At 42.3% G+C, this 20915-nt stretch overlaps 1 protein-coding gene across 3 annotated transcripts in view; it reads left to right on the forward strand.

The window, feature by feature from the left end:
* The first annotated feature begins 3897 nt into the window (after positions 1 to 3897).
* Positions 3898 to 20915, forward strand: part of LOC126184792 (uncharacterized) — a 137328-nt gene continuing 120310 nt past the window's right edge. For all 3 annotated transcript variants that reach the window (XR_007536878.1, XR_007536879.1, XM_049927371.1), the window contains exon 1: positions 3898 to 3993. The gene's annotated coding sequence lies outside the window, so the exon portion shown is untranslated. The remainder of the gene's footprint in view (positions 3994 to 20915) is intronic.

The raw sequence follows: 20915 nt of genomic DNA on the forward strand, positions 1-20915 counted from the left end.
AAATTTTCTCAATTCACAGATAACTTTTCTCCTTTAAGTTAAGTGATTATTGCGGCACAAGAAACGGCATGCGGCCATAAAATTAAAATAATTATTCACAAAAATAACAAAACGAGCAACATTATTGCCACAGGAGAACGCTAGGAAGAAAGTTCCTACAACAATCTACTCATATCTTCACGGGGTAGACATGTGAAGCTGGATTTGGCAGTGTTGGCGGTAGAGGGTGCATCCCCTCCCCCTGCTGAAACGGAAATTGTGTACCCCATCTGTTCGCGTCTACTGTTATCCATGGTAAAATGTGAGAACTTTCTTGTAAATGTTTGCGAATCGTATGACTGAGTTGGATCTTGGGCAACAGACTAAAAACAACGTCTAAGTTGGCTGGCACATCGACCTTCGTCGTTCTACCGCGGGGTGGGTACGATCCGAATCACGGAAGCGACGAGCTAGCGCGCACGGCTATCTGGGTGGACCGTACCCAATTCAGAATGCTTATTATTGTTCTGATATTCTTTATTTAAAATATTCTGGTTCCAAGGCAATCCCGTCCTATACCTACCGGTGATATTGTATAGGAAACTGAACCTAAACCCACTGTAGTGAAAAAGTTTAACACTACAAGAAAAATAATTGACACAAAATAATACTGTGGTTCTGTCAAAAAACTATGCAATTTCTAAATTTCTTTTAACATGAAAAAAAATTGTTTAATATGAATAAATTTCGTTTCTCGTACGGAAAATGTGCTTGCTTTCTGTAGTCACAAGGTCACCCACAATTATTGACTTACTAATTTAGCGCTGATTCGACCGAGCAGACTATATGGCCTACAGATTTTTTTTGTTTTTTTTTTAAATCGAATTCTTATGTTGTTTATAAATGGCAACACCTTCTAAGCTTTTAACACTAATTACGGCCACATAAGTATGGTCTTTTCCGAATGTACTTCTGACCCAAAAGCGATTCTGGTAGCTGGAATCCAAAGTTTTTGTAAATCATGTCTTTTGCGTTCTTGTGGAGATATTTCCATAGCAGCTTCCATCCTCTAACAAACTGTATGTATTGTTTGTGTGTTAACCGGGGACCTAGAAATGATGGAGAGGCTCGGTCCCCGCCTCAGCCGCAGTGGTCCAAACCCCACGACGACTACCGCAGTCCACTTCACCCCTCCGCCGCCCCACACCGAAGCCAGGGTTATTGTGCGGTTTGGCACCCGGTGGACCCCCAGGGAACGTCTCACACCAGACGAGTGTAACCCCTATGTTTTCGTGGTGGAGTAATGGTGATGTACGCGTACGTAGAGAACTTGTTTGCGCAGCAATCGCCGACATAGTGTAACTGAGGCGGAATAAGGGGAACCAGCCCGCATTCGCCGAGGCAGGTGGAAAACCGCCTAAAAACCATCCACAGACTGGCCAGTACACCGGACCTCGACACAAAGCCGCCGGGCGGATTCGTGCCGGGAACCAGGCGCTCCTTCCCGCCCGGAAAGCCGTGCGTTAGACCGCACGGCCAACCAGGCGGGTTCTCTAATAAATACTTCTTTATATTTAACCGAGAAGTGATTTTCATAAATTTAGCTTTAAAATTTTTTAATGTAACGAAATATTTTCTTCAAAATTTTCATCGCCTCTGCACTCCCTTAGGGGTTGAATTTCTAGAAACACTGAAACACGTATATTAAAAAAAATTTATAACGGACAAATCAAACACCAATTGTCATAGAAGTAGTCTTAAAGATCCTTTAGTAGTTCTTTAGTAATTATTTGTTTTCAAATAAACTTTCACACACTACTTTACCCCTTAGCGGTTGAATTTTCAAAAATGCTGAACACGTATTTTTTATTTTCTGACTGAGAAACCAAATACGAGTCTTCGTAGTTCTAGTTTCAAAACTAAAATCGTTTCACGCTCGGTCTCAAAATGCATGTACGTCAAGTTCTTTTAGCTGGAAAGAGCAGATAAACTTGTAAAACAAGTTGATAGTGAATTTTAATTTTCTGGAAATCCAACAGTGGGAACGTATCAAGAAAATGAAAGGTATGATATGAAATTAAAAAAAGTTTGCAGTGCAGCTAACAACGTGTTACTTGCTACGACTACAGATTGGTTTCAGTCTGCGTTACCTTCACTGCTCGAACAATTTTACATGAGTGATGTCTTAATCGTCAACGAATCTCGCTTGTTCTACAGCTGCATACCCAATAAAACTATATCAAATGGTTCAAATGGCTCTGAACACTATGGGACTTAATTTCTGAAGTTATCAGTCCCCTAGAACTTAGAACTACTTAAACCTAACTAACCTAAGGACATCACACACATCCATGCCCGAGGCAGGATTCGAACCTGCGACCGTAGCGGTCGCGTGGTTCGAGACTGTAGCGCCTAGAACCACTCGTCCACTCCGGCCGGCCAAAACTATATCATTGAAGGGACAATCGTTCTCAGAGAAGAGGGCGAGGGGCTCCATGTAAAGGTTTACCCTACCGGTAGGACGTAGCTCGAATGAATTTGAAAAGCTACCCTTGTTTGTTGTTGTGACAGGTTCGAAAGCATGCTTTCTAAAAATATAACAACATAATCAGTGGAAAACGCGGCGAAAAAATGAGCGTAGATGGTGGTCAATATGCTAACCTGTATTCTCAGCTGGGACAAGCGATTTTTACAAGAAATGCATAAGGTGCCAGTTACTGTTGTTAATTGTCAAGCATACCCCGGTACCATATTAAAATTTATAATATTTATTTATTTATTACTTTGAACATTGCATATGATTTACAGCCGTGAAATCAAGGCATTATGAAAAACTTTTAATTCCACTATCAAATGGCTCTGAGCACTATGAGACGTAACATCTGAGGTCATCAGTCCCCTAGAACTTAGAACTACTTAAACCTAATTAACCTAAGGACATCACACACATCCATGCCCGAGGCAGGATTCGAACCTGCGACCGTAGCGGTCGCGCAGTTCCAGACTGAAGCACCTAGAACCACTCGGTCACAACGGCCTGCATTCCACTATCGAAAACAGCTACATGATAATGTTTACTTACATCAAAGAAAATTATATTTCTTCGTCTGTTTATTAACGATTTATCATCTGCAAAGTTTTTAGATACGTCTTATTCCGCATGGCATTTGCTCACACTAAAGCAATTAAAAATTGTTTCGCCATGCTGGTTTCTCCAAAGTACAAGATTCTTCAGCACATCAGCATTCAGCGGATATTGAAATGAGTCGAAATGTAACGATATATGTGGGAAAGCTTCTACATTATTGGACTGCGGTACAATATCACTGGGTGAATTTGTTGCAGTGGATCATGATGTGTGTACAGCACCGGTTTTGGTATACGAAGCCTTTGGAGATACTTCAGAGCTTAAAAGATCACATTCATGTAAACGACGACGACAATTTAGTCAATGGAATAAACATTGCTGTTCCTGCTCGCCCTTTACCAGAAATTCGGAACATCGTCAGTACGGGTAGCTATTAGACGCGTTTTCGAATGGCGAAATTAATCGAATAATTTGTCGAAAATTTAATACTGAAAATGACGCTGCACGAACAATAACGGATCATTTAATACGAAAAAATATTTCGGAACCCTGCATTTCACATTAAACGCTTTTCACGCTGTTACTCTGTCATTAGACGTCTGCATTTGTAAGTTTGCGCCACCACAGACTCCAGTTACAAATTAAATTGCAATTCTCCCACAGCCCATGAGCAACGATTGCGTCTGCGGTTCTCATAACAATAAAACAAGGAAAACTTAGTGCCGGTGTCCGTAGTGAAGACACGCGATTGGTCGCGCAGATTTTGTTTAAGCAGAGGTTGTGCGCATGCGCTGCCGAGGGTGCGCCCGGCGGGCAAGCCTAGAAATAGGCGGCGGCAGCGCCGGAGTGCCCACTTTGAGCCGCCGTTCCGCAGCCGTTGCTTCGTCTCCAGCCACCAGCTCTTCTGCTGTCTTCTGCTAGTGCCGGTAAGTGTCGCGCAGCCATCATCCATCCTTCCCTCATCCTGCCAACAACATTTATCCACCGCTTGCGCATTCTCCGACTAGTAACTGTGGGAAATTGCATTATTTTCCAAAGTAAATGACAAAAACGTTATGTTACACACGATATTGCGCATGCGAAATAAGTCCATTCTACTATTGTATTCCGATTCTCTGGTTACCAGAAGGCCCAGGGGAGCGATTTTGTCCGTTTTCTTGTGGTTAAATATCTTCAACTCCACAGTTTCCAGAAGAAGTAAATTGCTTCTAAAAGAAGAAGAAGGGTATCTCTGTAGGTAAAATTCGAAAAACTTCTATGGATAAGAGAAAATAGAAACCAGGATGAGGCATATTTTGTTGTTATTTCACGGAAAGATCAGGGAATGCAGAATATCGTGGCAAACACGCGTTAACGAGCGCCAAACTTGTTGCTCCGGTACACGTTCCAAGCATCCGACAGCGACACGAATCAGATTTTACCTGTTTTACGTGTCGTCAATTTGGTAGCAAAGAAATTAACCGAAAATATCTCAGTACTAATTGCAATATTTGCTCTTTTCGGAGAAAATTACTTAAGGTTTTTGTGCACATTCCTCGTTTTATGTCATTGCTTAATTACTGCCACTGTTTGTAGCGGAGGTGCTTAAAACGAAATATCTTGTAGGTTTGATGGCAATATTTCGTAAATTTTGCTCCAAGAGCCACGAAAATAAGTCATTTTCATAACTACGCCTCATTCGGTTAACGTCAAGTGTCGTTTCTATGCAGACTTTTAAAATCTGAAGCTTGGATAAAATAACCTGAACTCATCATACTTTGTGCAGTAACCTGCAGTGTAATATTTCAATATTTCTGAATATTACAGGAAAAGAACTTCAAAGCTTGTTGAAAAAGCTGCGGATGGATGCAGCAAAGTCTCCATAAGATGTTTCAATCCTGAATGAATTACTCTTCAATTTCTTTCAAAAGCTTTCACTTATCAGTGCAGTAGGTGGCGAATCTTTTCATATTTAAAATGTAGATAGATGGTTTTAAAGCGAACTCGATAGAAATTAACAGAAAATTCATTGTGCTTGAACTGTATAGGATATCTCGCGTATCGACAAACTTAATTACTTTAGTGTATTATACCTTGAAGCAGTTCTCTAGTTGGCTTCTATGAGCCACCTCATATGAAATGATGTCTCGGAACATGGAGTGACATTTCCAGTGCTGGATTTAAGATTATGGCGCAAAGATTAAAACACTTGACTAATTCATTAGAGGGAACTCAAACTCCAGACTGTTTAGGTTTTCCGTGATTTTCAGTACGTGCTGACGGCTTATACCTCTGCCTGAATGTCTTTGCTGTCTCTGTTGGTATTCATCGTTAATCAAGGCGACTACTGTTCCTTATTACGGACTGGCTTGGTTTCTAATTCGTGACATTGCGTTGTTCTTTGACAAGATTCTATCCAAATTACCACTCAGAGTAGAATTATGTAGTAACTGAGGAAATACCATCGTTCTCACGAACAACAATGAATTTCTATATATGGTGATCAGGTAGATTACCGCCAGTAAGGCTTAACTTCAGGAGGTAGCTCGAAAACAGTAGTGTTGTACAATTATACGAAAAGTAGCACAAAATGTAATACGCCAAAAGGAATTATAATGAGTTTCCACAGTGGTAAACGAATCTTTCAGGAATGTTGCGATACCACGGAAATATCCAAATAATAAACCCAGAACACAATGTGTGTCCGTAAGCATCTAGGTTAATAAATGCAGGCGCAATGTGAAAACAAATTGTAGACGTTGATTCTGTCAGGAAGGGTAAATGGAGGGAATTTATTTTAGTTCGAACAGACCATGGGCGTGATTGCAGTGGCCTACAATGTCACACATTGCATCAGACGGTCACTATCACCGAAGCTGAAGAGACTGGGAACGCTAGGGAGGCAGTACAACCCATTGTCGCAGTGGTAAGCCGAAGAATTCCACCGAATTCTGAAGCGTACGGTACGAACAACTGTCAGACATCATCAACTGTTGTAGACTACAATTTTTTATCCAAGTCTGAAGGAAACTGGAATAATTTCTTGACCACCCAACTGAAAACTCCAACTACAAAAACAATGAAATTGGCTTGTTCTGTATATTTCCATTCACCAATGAGTTATGGAATCATTTTCTGTGGACATTCAAGTTACAGGAATAGTAATTACAGAATACAAAAGCATGTTTTAAGAATTATATCTGGTGTTAATTCAAAATCATGCAGTTATCTCTTCAAAAAAACTGAGTATTTTGACAATTATTTTACAACACATATATCATCAATGTCTTTTGTTATTACTAATGTTTCTATTTTCGTAAAAATAATGAAAAGCATGAATATAACACTAGGACCAGAAACAACTTCTATAAAGACCTCAGTGATTAACATTAGTACAGAAGTAAGTCAGATACATGGCTGCTCATGTATTCAACAATCTATCTAATCACTTTAAATGTCATGGTAGTAATGTAGTGGAGTTTAAAACAGAATTAAAGAACTTTCTGAACATTGTGCTCCATTGCAGAGTATCTTCACAGAAACTCTTAAATATTTTACGTTCAAGTATAATTAGAATTTTAATGTTATTTTACTGTTTTGCGCTTAAATTAAGTTAAATGCACATCTTCGACTTTTTTCGCATCCCACCGTTCTCCATGAGATTCATGGAATATGATTAACGTAACATAAAGTAATGGAGTGTGTCACATGTGTACAGAATACACTCAACCAGAAGCTCGCTAACGACTGTCTACCATGCTTCTAAAAGAAAGGAAACAAATGAGGTCTTCAGCTTATGAATCAGTGGTCGAAAATCTTCGCCGATTATTGAAACCCGTAATAGTAACAAAAGGAGGACCTACAAGCCATGAGTTACACGGTTGGAGCCTTTGGAAAGTACAGCAATCTGTGTCCAAAGACTTGCAGCCGTATAGCGTGAAATGACGAGGTGTTAACTACTCCAGCAAGTTGCTGACTTTGGATGAGATTCATTACCTTATACATACGAGGGTTGCTGAAGGTGTGGCGCGTAGTCTGAATTAATTATCCTCATCAGCATTGCACAAATACCGGCCATATCTACCGTAAGAATGTAATGGAAGTAACTTTCCTGTAGGGAATGAGCAGAAACCTAGCTGTTCGCGACTGCCTGCTGTCTGCAGCGCTATCACCTTAAACTGACGGTAGCGGAGAGTGTTGTGACACTTTTCAGACTTCCACCTCTAGTCAGCTCTGTAATAGAAATATAATACATTTTATTATTTCATATTCAAATGACAGCAATCATTTTTTACAAGTAAAATTCGTTTTAAAATTGAAGCTACTAGAAATTGATACAAACCTCCATTTTCAAGACAGATAAAATTGTTCAGACATTAACGAAACTCAGTTAATTTTCAAATATCCCATGTTACATAGTAAAAGACCTTCTATTGCAAGCTACAAGATGGCGCACGATCGATGATGGCTTTCCGTCCAAGCGCTATATAACTAGTTTTGAAAATGTATAGAATTTTACTTCCATTAATATTCTGTAACTGAAGAATTAAAAGTATATTCCAAATAGCTTTAATGTATTATACAGCACTCGAAATATTTAGAGATGCTGCACATAATACACCATCATATCTAGTAACAGCAAGAACTGTAGAAAATGGCGGAAGCGCTCATGGCGGACTACAGTGCACATTTGATACTAAAATCAGTCACTAGAGTGGACTGTCCTGTACAAGCCCTCCACCTCCCATACAAGCATACGAAAAGGTTCCTTACACTCGCTCCGGTGCGAACCCCGTCACTAATGGCTATACGACCCACCTCTCAAACGTAATCAGATCAGAAAGCGTTCGCTGCCGGTTCTTAAATTCTTTTACGTCGACAGTCGGAGCACAGGCTAGCCTCGCAATAAAAAATTTCGTTTTCTTTAGCCTCAGGAAAAGTAATTCCCATCAGGCAGACCTCGAGAATTTGATTTCTGTGTTCTGACTGTAGCGTATCAAGACTGAGAATGCTTATTTCATATTTCTATTTCTTTACTTCTCTTAACGTCTCTGAAAACTGCCTTATTAACAAAGGGTGGATAAAATGAGATCCAGTTCCTATTTGTTTCAAAATACCACATCGTATTCCACAGAATAAACTTTCGTTAAAGCCCCACGAAGACTTTACGTCTCTCTGTTCCGCTTTATCGTCTGTGGCATTTTGAGTCTAGCGCTAACGGTACGCGTTGATATCGGGTATGTTACCTGTGAAATTACGATATATTTTTAAAACCTACTGAGTTCCAACATTTTCACACGCACTGTAAAATCTGAAAATAATTTCTGATCTTCCGTTTCTGTTAGATTTCAGCTTCATGTTGATAGAAAAATTATACAGAACTGAACACTGGTTAGATTTCCGGAGAACAAGTCTAGAAACCACCTGTAGCCACATTGCTGGAACGAACTTAAAATTCTCTGATAGTGATTTAGACATTCCACGTCAACTCAGACAGGTCACCGGGATCTGAACGCTGCTCTTGCTGAAAGCAAATCCAGATTATTAATCGCAGACCGACGTAAGCTTGATCCACGGAATGTAAGCATCTCCATATCTTGTCACAAGTATCTCTCTTTTTATAATGAAGAAAGACAGATACATTCTGGATCACTTTCTTAGGTTTATTTGGGTTACCCATTTCGACCTTTACCACAGGTCGTCTTTAGATGAAAATCTAATGGTTGCGAATGGCAGTAAACCGGTAATCCGGATAAACATAAAAAGTGACCCAGACGGTGTCTGACTTTCTTCATGATGTTAAAAGTGGTCACTGTTCTTCACACGTCATGTCTTCAATTATGAACATTATATTTATTGCGTTATCGGGAATGAAACGGAAAGTGGTGGGAACTGAATAGTTTGACGCAGTTTGTGAGGCAGCAGCTCGGGCATAATTTCTTACTGGAAAGTTGACGCAAAAAATTTTTGCCCCTGGCGCTGATTCTGTTGAAAAGAAATTACGCGGCACTATTCTGAAGATAGCTTTGGACGATCAATCTTCCACAGATCCTCCTGTAAGACTACGCTATGCCTTCCTTAATCATTTTAATAAACGTTTCATCTGTTCATAGATAGGTTTGTGATTAAGCTAAATTTGAATTATTATCTTGTGTATGGTATAGTCTGACAGTATGTCACGACTAGGAGAAACGTTCTAGACCTGGCATAGATACAGCGTTGATACCAAAGAAATTAAAGTTTTTTTATAATGGTACATGTGGCACAATGAGGTAAAGACAGGTGTTCTCTGGATCTATTTTAGCAACTTTTATGTATAAGTGGTCAACAACTTCGTTACCAATCATTACACTGTGTGATTTCATCCAAGAAATGTTAAAAGATGTGTCTTTTCCTCCCATCGATACCAGCAAGCCAACTATCTTACATGCTATAGCGTTTTATGTCTACCTGGTGCTAACGTTTTTCATAATCGTGAAAGCAGATATGAATCGCTTAATGCCACCAGCAAGCGGAAATGTAATATGACCGTCGCTAGCTTGGGTAAATCAATCGTCTGCAAACTTAAAGTGTAGAATGTGCTGCCAATATTCAGTGCTTCTGGTGCCATCAGTGCAGATATAGACTGTGGATGTCTTAAAACTGCAACAAATTTGTATTATTTAACTGAGTACCTTGAGCAGAAGAATGCCATTTATTACCTTCACCTAGAAGAATTGTAGTGGGTGTGAAGCGTTAAAACTGTGTAGTCAAGACAGCCTGATAATCTTGTTGAAAACAATTTACATGTTTCAGAACTCTTGTACTGATGGAGGATGTTTCAGTAACGCAGCGAGTCCAATCAAGCATTGTGTGAGTAAATTTGAAGCAGTCGCTTGAAAATTGTAGTAACCGGTTTGAGATTTTTTCGCAAGGAAACTGATAGTAAGTTACCTCTGCTTGGACGACTTGGAAGCTCCTGTTCTTCAGCTAATAGTGCATTGGCTGAGGCGGAGCGAATTGCTCCCACGCAGACTCCCAGCGCATAGTATTGGCATTTGTTAATTTTGACACGGCAGCTGTCTGTCGCAGATGCGTGGCTACGTCTCCCGCAATCAATAATTGGGCGTACCATTCCCGGTAAGGCTACAGGCCTGTGCGGACGCTCAATCCTCAATAAATTCAATAAATTTTCATTATAAATTTGATAAGTCCTAATACTTCTGACCAATATGATTTATATGCGCCTTCCGGATTATGTTTCTTTCGCTGAGGAGCCTCAGAGAAGCAAGAGATACATCGATGTCTACATAGTGCAGAACTCCCATATTCTCCAGGATTGTGTTATGTTGGTCCCTCATGTAAATGTTGTAGAAGAGGGGTGACGAAATTGAACCTTGCACAACTCCATACTCGTCTCTTGGTCCTATTATACGTCATTCTTGCATTGGATTCCGCATACTGGACACTCATTGCGTCAGTGGTTGAACAACTTCTTTTACGTTTTGTCTGTCCCTATTCCTGTTGCTTGTACAACTTCATCATCTTCCAAAAATTCTGAATGCTGGTCTCCCTCTGTACGTCGCAAACGCCTGAAGTCTAGGTAACCCTTCCAACTCTGACGTGCTTTCGAATGCATTTCTTTCATCCTGCAGAACAGTTTTGTGATACTGTATGTTGTAATAACGCATCCCCGGCAGTAAGCTGTCTGTATGTGACAACTGGAACCCAACAATTTCTTCACTGGTCCGGAGTCCGAGACATGCAACGTATATAGCGTGAGGTAGTATGAAGAAACAGTCCGGCAGTCACCAAAACTGCGAACTTGAGACAGCCACAGCATCACTTCCTTTTCCTCATTTTTCTCTTCCTACAATTTCTTCATCAATCTGTGGTGCCACCGCCAGACACCACACTTGCTAGGTGGTAGCTTTTAAATCGGCCGCGGTCCGCTAGTATACGACGGACCCGCGGGTCGCCACTGTCAGTAATTGCAGACCGAGCGCCGCCACATGGCAGGTCTAGTGAGACGTACTAGCACTCGTCCCAGTTGTACAGCCGACGTTGCTAGCCATGGTTCACTGAGAATTACGCTCTCATTTGCCGAGACGATAGTTGGCATAGCCTTCAGCTGCACTTGCTACGACCTAGCAAGGCGCCATCACAATTGATATTGTGATTATAAAGCCTGTACAGTAACGAGAGATGTTCTACAAATGTGGATTAAAGTTAAGTATTCCAGAAGCTACGTACTTTTCTTTATAGCATTCATTACGTATCCTGTTTCAGACCTCACGCCAGCCTGCGTGAGCTTAGCATGCATTTCGGTCTCCTCAAACAAAACAGTGTTGGCACTTCTGCCGACACTTCACAATCCATTGTTTTATATCTCCATTTCCTCCGTCCACTTCTTCCGTGATGTTTCTTCTTTTGAGCCCTGTTCAGTGTTGTTCTTTCTAATGTTATTTCCGAATTTTTTCTGTCCTTAATTTCTTCTTGTGAGATTTTCTGCTATTCTAGGTTTTATTACGTTTCTTACATCCATCTGATCTTTAATTTACTTGGACTACGATGCTGAAAATTTGCTGTGTGAGTCTGCTTTTATCCATCCCACATTGATGTTCGTAGAATTGTGGACGTCTTTTCGTAAATTTATCTGTGGTAGAATTGTGGACGTCTTTTCGTAAATTTATCTGTGATGTAGCATATTTCTTTTCATGGAGTTCCTTTTTAGTCCGTAGAGACTGACAGCGTTCTTTTCTTTTGGACGACATAAGCCCATCTACACGTCAGCATCAAGGTTAAAAAACAAATGCTGTAGTATTAATAAAGTTTATCAGAACATTCACTACACAGATGGGGTTTAGATTTGCACGTATTACAAAAGGTAACTGCCTGCTTAGTTGGTTTTCTAGCTGCACTGCACCCGAATGTTTTCGTGTCCGTCTGGTAACATTCAGAACAATATCTACGCACTTCATGCGTATTTCTTTCCTTTGCGTCCAAGTCGCCTTCGCTTCTTCTTCTAGCGACGCTAACTGTTGTTCCTTCATGTGAATGCCAGCTATTCCAGAAATACTGCGAATAATATTTTCTGCCCCGTCACGTCTTGGAATAGACAGGGTGACAATTATTGAACTACACTGAAGCGCCAAAAAAGTGGTATAGGCATGCGTATTCAGATAGAGAGATATGAAAGAGGCAGAAGACGGCGCAGTTGTCAGCAACGCCTATATAAGGCAACAAGTGGCTGGCGCAGTTGTTAGATCGGTTACTGCTGCTACAATGGCAGGTTATCAAGATTTAAGTGAGTTTGAATGTGTTATTATAACCGGCGCACGAGCGATGGGACACAACATCTCAGAAGTAGCGATGAAATGGCGATATTCCCGTACGACCATTTCACGAGTGTACCGTGAATATCAGAAATCCGGTAAAACATCAATTCTCCGACACCGCTGCGGCCGGAAAAAGATCCTGCAAGAACGGGGCCAACAATGACAGAAGAGAATCGTAGAACGTTATAGAAGTGCAACCTTTCCGCAAATAGCTGCAGATTTCAATGCTGGGTCATCAACAAGTGTCAACATGCGAACCATTCAACGGAACATCATCAATATGGGCTTTCGGAGCCGAAGGACCACCTCGTGTACCCTTGATGACTACACACCACAAAGCCTTACGCCTCACCCGTGCCCGTCAACACTGACATTGTACTGTTCAAATGGCTCTGAGCACTATGGGACTCAACATCTGAGGTCATGAGTCCCCTAGAACTTAGAACTACTTAAACCTAACTAACCTAAGGACAACACACACATCCATGCCCGAGGCAGGATTCGAACCTGCGACCGTAGCAGTCACGCGGTTCCGGACTGAAGTGCCTAGAACCGCACGGCCACCGAGGCCGGCACATTGTACTGTTGATGACTGGAAACATGTTGCCTGGTCGGACGAGTCTCGTTTCAAATTTTATCGAGCGGATGGTAGTGTACGGGTATGGTAACGACCTAATGAATCCATGGACTTTACATGTCTGCAGGGGACTGTTCAAGCTGGTGGAGGCTCTGTAATGGTGTGGGGCGTGTGCAGTTAGAGTGATATCGGACCCCTAATACGTCAAGATACGACTGTGACAGGTGACACGTATGTAAGAATCCTGTCTGATCAGCTGCATTCATTTATGTCCATTAAGCATTCCAACGGACTTAGGCAAATCCAGCAGGACAATGCGACACTCCAACGTCCAGAATTTCTGCAGAGTGCCTCCAGGAACACTCTTCTGAGTTTAAACACTTCCGCTGGCTACCAAACTTGCCAGACATGAACATTACTGAGCACATCTGGGATGCCTTGCAACGTGCTGTTCAAAAGAGATCTCCACTCCGTTGTACTCTTGCGGATTTATGGACAGCCCTTCAGGATTTATGGTGCCAATTCCCTCTAGCACTACTTCAGACATTAGTCGAGTCCATGCCACGTCGTCTTGTGCGCCACTTCTGCGTGCTCACGGGGGCCCTACACGATATTAGGCAGCTATAGTTTCTCTGGCTCTTCAGTGTATATGAAATAAAATCGTCATAACGTCTGAACGGTTTGCGTTAGGACGTTCAAACTGCACGGTTGGCCGCGGGGCGTGATGGGAATTAGTATGGTTTGGTTTAGCGACGAAACCCAGTTTCATTTGTATGGGTTCCTCAATATGCAAAATTGGCACACTTGGGGGACTGAGACTCGGCATTTCACGAAGGAGAAGTCTCTTCAGCCTCAGAGGGTGTAGGTGTGGTGTGCAATTTCCAGTCACGGAATAATCGGTGCGATATTCCTTGATGGCACGGTGACTACCCAACAGTACGTGAAGATTTTGGATGATGATTTCATCCCCATTATCCGAAGTGACCCTGATTTCGACAAGATGTGGTTCATGCATGACGGAGCTCGAACCAATCGGAGCTGGAGAGTATTTTATATCCTGGAGGAGCATTTTGAGGGCCGTATTTTGGCTCTGAGGTACCCAGGGACCACTGACATGGGCCTCGATTGTCCGCCATATAATCAGATCTGAATACATGCAACTCCTTTTTGTGGGGATATATTATAGACTGAAATGGCCCCACAACCATTGCCTAGCTGAAAACAGCCATTCAGGAGGTCATCTACTGCATCTATGTACCGACAGTTCAACGAGTCACGCAGAATTTCGCTACCCGTCAGCGCCACATCATCACTAATGGTGACAGGCATATCGAACATGTCATAACCTAAATCGGAATATCTGTGGGGACGTTTACATGCTGAATAAAGTGTGTACAGACCGTAGTTAGTAAATAATTTATGTTTTTTTCATATAGTTCAATAATTGTCACCCCGTATATAACGCATTCACAACAGCGGTGTTAAAAAAATTAAAAGAAAAATGATTGAATGCTAACTTTCGATAGCATTTCACTGTTTTTCTCAATGGATTGCTATATGCACTCACCTGATCAGAAAGGTCGAATAGTAGTTTTTCACTTATTACATTCAGTAACGTTTTTGGTGTTCGATAAAAGACTCTATTGGTAGTTACGTTTTCCATTTCATTTAAATGCTTGGTCGAAAGAGCCAAAACGACTCCTTTGTCTTTTAATTTCAGGACACTACTTCTTTGGCTATTTTCTTTTGCATTCAATTATCTGCGTTTCAGTTTGGTCGTTACAGTTTCTTTGGGAATTCTGTTGCGATTTACTGGAAGCTTACCGACGAAATGAGTATTCTTTGTTATGAGCTTGCTTGCCAAATCTACACTGGCATACGAATTATCAGTACATAATGTACATTTATTGAATACATCATGACACAAATTCTACACAACATTCGTTGGTGTGGTAGTTCCTTTATCAAATACTTTGTCAGTGTAAATTCTAAAACTGTAGCAGTATCCATTATCGCAGCGCAGATTAAACATTTTAATCCCATACTTGTATCTCCTGTGTTTCTAGTATTTTGCCTGAACATAATTCGTTTCGGAATGGTATTAGACACTCGTCGATACATAGTATTACGACAGGATCATAATACTGTTTTAAAATTTCTGTTCAGTTCGTCGATAATTAAATGAACTTCTGAGATACGATCTGAAGCACAGACTTTCATACTGTGTGCAAAATTCAGAGTTCTCAGCAGAATTTACCTTTCGCGGTAATGGTTATTCAAATAGTGGATCCTGGGACTATGGAAATGTATGGATGGACGTTTCACCAATCCCAGCCACAAAATCAGTCCATTTAATCCACTGTTATTGCCGTTTGTGTAGCCTCTATATTGTTTGTTCACTGATGTATTCAAATATTTCATATGTGACAAAAAGTCCACAAAAATCGTCGACTTTGTTACAATTTTGCACATTTTCACCACTCATTTTGGCAACGTGGGCACTCGTAAAATGCCCAGTGTTCACCTGGTGCTTCCTGGATCAAACCACGTTCTGTCAGCACTTACTGAACCATCAGACGAATTATCACTGTCAGATGATGGCAGTCACATTACACGGCGACGTTTACGTGGTACAAATAACGCAGTTGATGAGTCACTCCCTCCTCCTCGTGACATTTTTGCTTTAATTGGCAACAACGCTTTTTGCAAATAATCGCTGTGAAACTAGGCACTTCTTACACCCCTATTGCTTTCTCTGAATGGTCGTCTCATGGCGGTTGTCTTCTTAGCATACCACGTCCGTTTATACAACTCAGCAACCGTCAAGTGGTGTGCTTATATTTTATTTACTTACCTAGCTCGGCGGCAATTGCCGAGTGAATTTTTTCGAGGGTAGCGCCTGTATGTTAGGTGGCAAACACGGCGTGTACGTCGGATGGGTTGCTGCCACTGCAGGCGCATCATTACGCGCCCGTTTTTGCGCTAACCCAACACACGGCAAGCAGTCGCCGGCACTTAGGACTGCCGCCTCAACGGAAAGCCACTAAAACTGGCTCCGCGCTCAACGTGTTAATCAGATAATCGTAATGTTTTAGAGGGCTATCACACTTCACTGTCACAACGAGTCAGCATCTCTACACGTGTATAATATCTAAACGCACCACAACGCATACACCCCAACTATTAGACCGAACATAAGCGTACTAGCTGCGAGATACGAAGCTGAGTCACAGTTGGTTTGACGCAATGGAGCTGCATCAAGCGATTGAGGATCTGAAGATTAGTTGCAATATTTTAAGACTAAGGAATTCCACACTGGATGAGCAGATGAGGTGGCATCGTGTAAACCAGTGTATGAATATCAATGTTCTTTCACAAGTTTGTAATTAGAGAAAAGCTCGCGGTATTGTTCCCAGTACTAGAATTTTTTCTGTTTCCCTGAACTCAGTTAAAACGGTCAAAACGTGAGAAATATACCAGCTGCTCCTGCTGTTCCGACGTTGACTCACACGAAAATGTAGGACTGCTCCAGTCAGTACTGATTCATCAGTGGTTCTTAATAATCATATATCAAGAGATCGGAACTTCAGGAAGGTACTAGTGAAGATAGGGTACGAACAGATAATCGATCACATCTGCGCCTTCGCAGAAGGAATCACAGTAGCACTGGGCTGAATGTGGTTCGAATCGACGTCCGGACAGACAGGTCTACGTCTACCGTAGTATCCTTAAATCGGTTAAGTGGAATGTCGAAGTGATGCGCTTGATAAGGACACGCCGGCCGGAGTGGCCGAGCGGTTCTAGGCGCTACAGTCCGGAACCGCGCGACCGCTATGGTAGCAGGTTCGAATCCTGCCTCGGGCATGGATGTGTATGATGTCCTTAGGTTAGTTCAGTTTAATTAGTTCTAAGTTCTAGGCGACTGATGACCTCAGAAGTTAAGTCGAATAGTGCTCAGAGCCATTTGAACAATTTTTTGATAAGGACTCGGACGATTGCCTTCCCCATTCGAACTTTATGGTCCATCTATAATAACCTTGTCGTCCAAATGGTTCAAATGGCTCTAAGCACTATGGGACTTAACATCTGAGGTCATCAGTCCCCTAGACTTAGAACTAATTAAACCTAACTAACCTAAGGACATCACACACATCCATGCCCTAGGCAGGATTCGAACCTGCGACCGTAGCAGCAGCGCGGTCCCGGACTGAAGCACCTCGTCGTCCGCCGTATGCTAAATCCTAATCATAATTTTTCATTTTGTTACATATTAATGCTCCATTCCCTTCCATTTCTTGATGAAGCATTGGAATAAGCATTCTTATATGCCCCAGGAAGCGCTTTTATTAATGTAATATTTAGGAAATTCAAGAATAGTCGTAGCCAGCGTCGTGAAAACAGATTATTGGAATTTTATAAGTAGGTTTCTTTGTAATATTAAGCTTACTTCTGCAAGTGACTGCTGGATGACAATTTCAGGCGTTTCTGTTACACTCTTCCGCGAGCTAAACAAGACTGCGAATGTTCGTGGTGCATTTCCATATCCCTTGTTAGTTGTACAAAATATGGATCCCAAATACGTAATCAGTGTTCCACTATAGCCCGTACAAGTGTCTTCAAAGTACCGAAGAAAAACTATAGTTTCCCAACACTCTACCAACAATTCTAGGAACACCATTTTAACTATAGGATAAGGTGCACAAATTTCTAGGACATTTGCCACGTATTCGCAAATACTGACTTTATACCTACCTTATTTGTGTTACACACACAGAAAATTGTACTCTATCTGCTGAATAATTCATTATTGACACACTTGTTATCAAGAGATAATTAGTAAACAGTCAGTATAATCCTAAAATATGACACGCTCTATTCCGAAACATGATACAGTTCATTCTTAAAAGTGATTTACTGTCGCCTATTGTCTAGCCACCAGCCAAGCAACGGTGTAACGCGGGTTGCCGCCATACCCATGCGCCAGCAACACATCTGCAAGAGACGGCACCTCGAATAGTAAACTCATTGCTGAAAAAGAACTAGACCGAAATCAGGAGAGACAGAAAAGCTATGACTGTGGCAAATTCTGTGGCAAGTACACAAAAAATAAACGTATCTGAGAATGCTGATTCTGATTCTGACATATCTTTGAAGAGTGACAACAGCATGGATGATACTGATCCCTTTGACGAATCCGCACCAGATACTATTGTAATGACTGAGCCTGCACATGTAGGTGGAGGAGACTGTACCATGGCTAAATTGCGAGGAGGAAAGAGGAACTCATACAGCAACAGATATGTCTGCACCGTACAAAAAGTACTGGAAAATGACCTAGAAGCTATGGGTCTAGACTCTGGGGATAAGGACAAAATAGTTTTCACATAAAGTGAAAAAGACATTTCTCTTATTAATAAGAGGGACGTGATAGAGAAATCGCCAATTACTCGTTTGCTACGGGGGTGGGAAATTACAAACGAGGAATTTGCTTCGTGTCTGACGGTCCTGCTGATGTTCATGAAAAAAACAAGACATTGATTCTCTTCTTCACTCTGACGTACGTTTCAGCCATAAATAGCCTAGAAACATTCCCAAAGAAAAATCCAGGTTACACCTATGTATCGTTTTGTGTGTTCCTTAACCCATTTTTAAGACCTTGATCTTCTATCGTCAGTTTACATAGTAATATCACATGCGTATCATAATCTGGACCGGCCCTATCATATCTAAGAATTTCATTCCAAAAAATGTTACACAATTTTTATTTTTTCTAGTATACATTTGTAACTTTAAAGAATTAAATAGGTCATTTTAAAGCAAGTAATACATTCTAACATTTACAATTTTCTCCTAACAGTTACTCTTTTTCTTTCAAAAATATAGACAAATTTTGGGATTCTTTAAATCATATTTAGGTCACCTTACCCTACTTCATTTCTCCACATTTTGTAACTCCCATATATCTGAATGGCATAATTGGCTCCAATTATTACATTTATATTGTATTTAGGAACTATATATTGTTTGTCCCAATACTGAAGCGCACATTAAATACATTACCCTTGATTACATGCTTCCAAATGTAGATCAGGTGAACAGACTATAACATAGAATTTGGTTTTGAACGTTGCTCTGTCTTTGTTACGAGAGAAAGAGAGAGAAAGAGAGAGAGAGAGAGAGAAAGGACAGAGAGCGCAAGCTCCAGGGTGTCATGCGGATGACAGGTTAATTAGCGAAGGAGTTAATGCCTGAAGAAACTAGACCTGCCTGTAACAGAGAGGAACGTTACGACCGAGCGCCAAGTTCCTCTTTGGATAGAGTCTCTGTATAATGCGGTGTTTGTGAAAGATGACACGAAGTGGGTTCACGTCACGTTTAACTGGAAGAGGTAGTTGATAGGAAGGAATTGTCGAGATAGAGTCTTACCAGCGTAACTTCCAGGGAAGCACACAAACGAAGCAGAAACTGCTTCAGACTATTCTTTATGATTACTCTGCTTGCTTATGAAATACTTAAGGCTAAAAAATGATGGCATAAACTTACCAGCCAAAGAAAGTATAATACACTCCTGGAAATTGAAATAAGAACACCGTGAATTCATTGTCCCAGGAAGGGGAAACTTTATTGACACATTCCTGGGGTCAGATACATCACCTGATCACACTGACAGAACCACAGGCACATAGACACAGGCAACAGAGCATGCACAATGTCGGCACTAGTACAGTGTATATCCACCTTTCGCAGCAATGCAGGCTGCTATTCTCCCATGGAGACGATCGTAGAGATGCTGGATGTAGTCCTGTGGAACGGCTTGCCATGCCATTTCCACCTGGCACCTCAGTTGGACCAGCGTTCGTGCTGGACGTGCAGACCGCGTGAGACGACGCTTCATCCAGTCCCAAACATGCTCAATGGGGGACAGATCCGGAGATCTTGCTGGCCAGGGTAGGTGACTTACACCTTCTAGAGCACGTTGGGTGGCACGGGATACATGCGGACGTGCATTGTCCTGTTGGAACAGCAAGTTCCCTTGCCGGTCTAGGAATGGTAGAACGATGGGTTCGATGACGGTTTGGATGCACCGTGCACTATTCAGTGTCCCCTCGACGATCACCAGTGGTGTACGGCCAGTGTAGGAGATCGCTCCCCACACCATGATGCCGGGTGTTGGCCCTGTGTGCCTCGGTCGTATGCAGTCCTGATTGTGGCGCTCACCTGCACGGCGCCAAACACGCATACGACCATCATTGGCACCAAGGCAGAAGCGACTCTCATCGCTGAAGACGACACGTCTCCATTCGTCCCTCCATTCACGCCTGTCGCGACACCACTGGAGGCGGGCTGCACGATGTTGGGGCGTGAGCGGAAGACGGCCTAACGGTGTGCGGGACCGTAGCCCAGCTTCATGGAGACGGTTGCGAATGGTCCTCGCCGATACCCCAGGAGCAACAGTGTCCCTAATTTGCTGGGAAGTGGCGGTGCGGTCCCCTACGGCACTGCGTAGGATCCTACGGTCTTGGCGTGCATCCGTGCGTCGCTGCGGTCCGGTCCCAGGTCGACGGGCACGTGCACCTTCCGCCGACCACTGGCGACAACATCGATGTACTGTGGAGACCTCACGCCCCACGTGTTGAGCAATTCGGCGGTACGTCCACCCGGCCTCCCGCATGCCCAGTATACGCCCTCGCTCAAAGTCCGTCAACTGCACAGACGGTTCACGTCCACGCTGTCGCGGCATGCTACCAGTGTTAAAGACTGCGATGGAGCTCCGTATGCCACGGCAAACTGGCTGACACTGACGGCGGCGGTGCACAAATGCTGCGCAGCTAGCGCCATTCGACGGCCAACACCGCGGTTCCTGGTGTGTCCGCTGTGCCGTGCGTGTGATCATTGCTTGTACAGCCCTCTCGCAGTGTCCGGAGCAAGTATGGTGGGTCTGACACACCGGTGTCAATGTGTTCTTTTTTCCATT

This window comes from Schistocerca cancellata, chromosome 4 (genome assembly GCF_023864275.1).
Source record: "Schistocerca cancellata isolate TAMUIC-IGC-003103 chromosome 4, iqSchCanc2.1, whole genome shotgun sequence".
NCBI classification, from domain to species: Eukaryota; Metazoa; Arthropoda; class Insecta; order Orthoptera; family Acrididae; genus Schistocerca; species Schistocerca cancellata.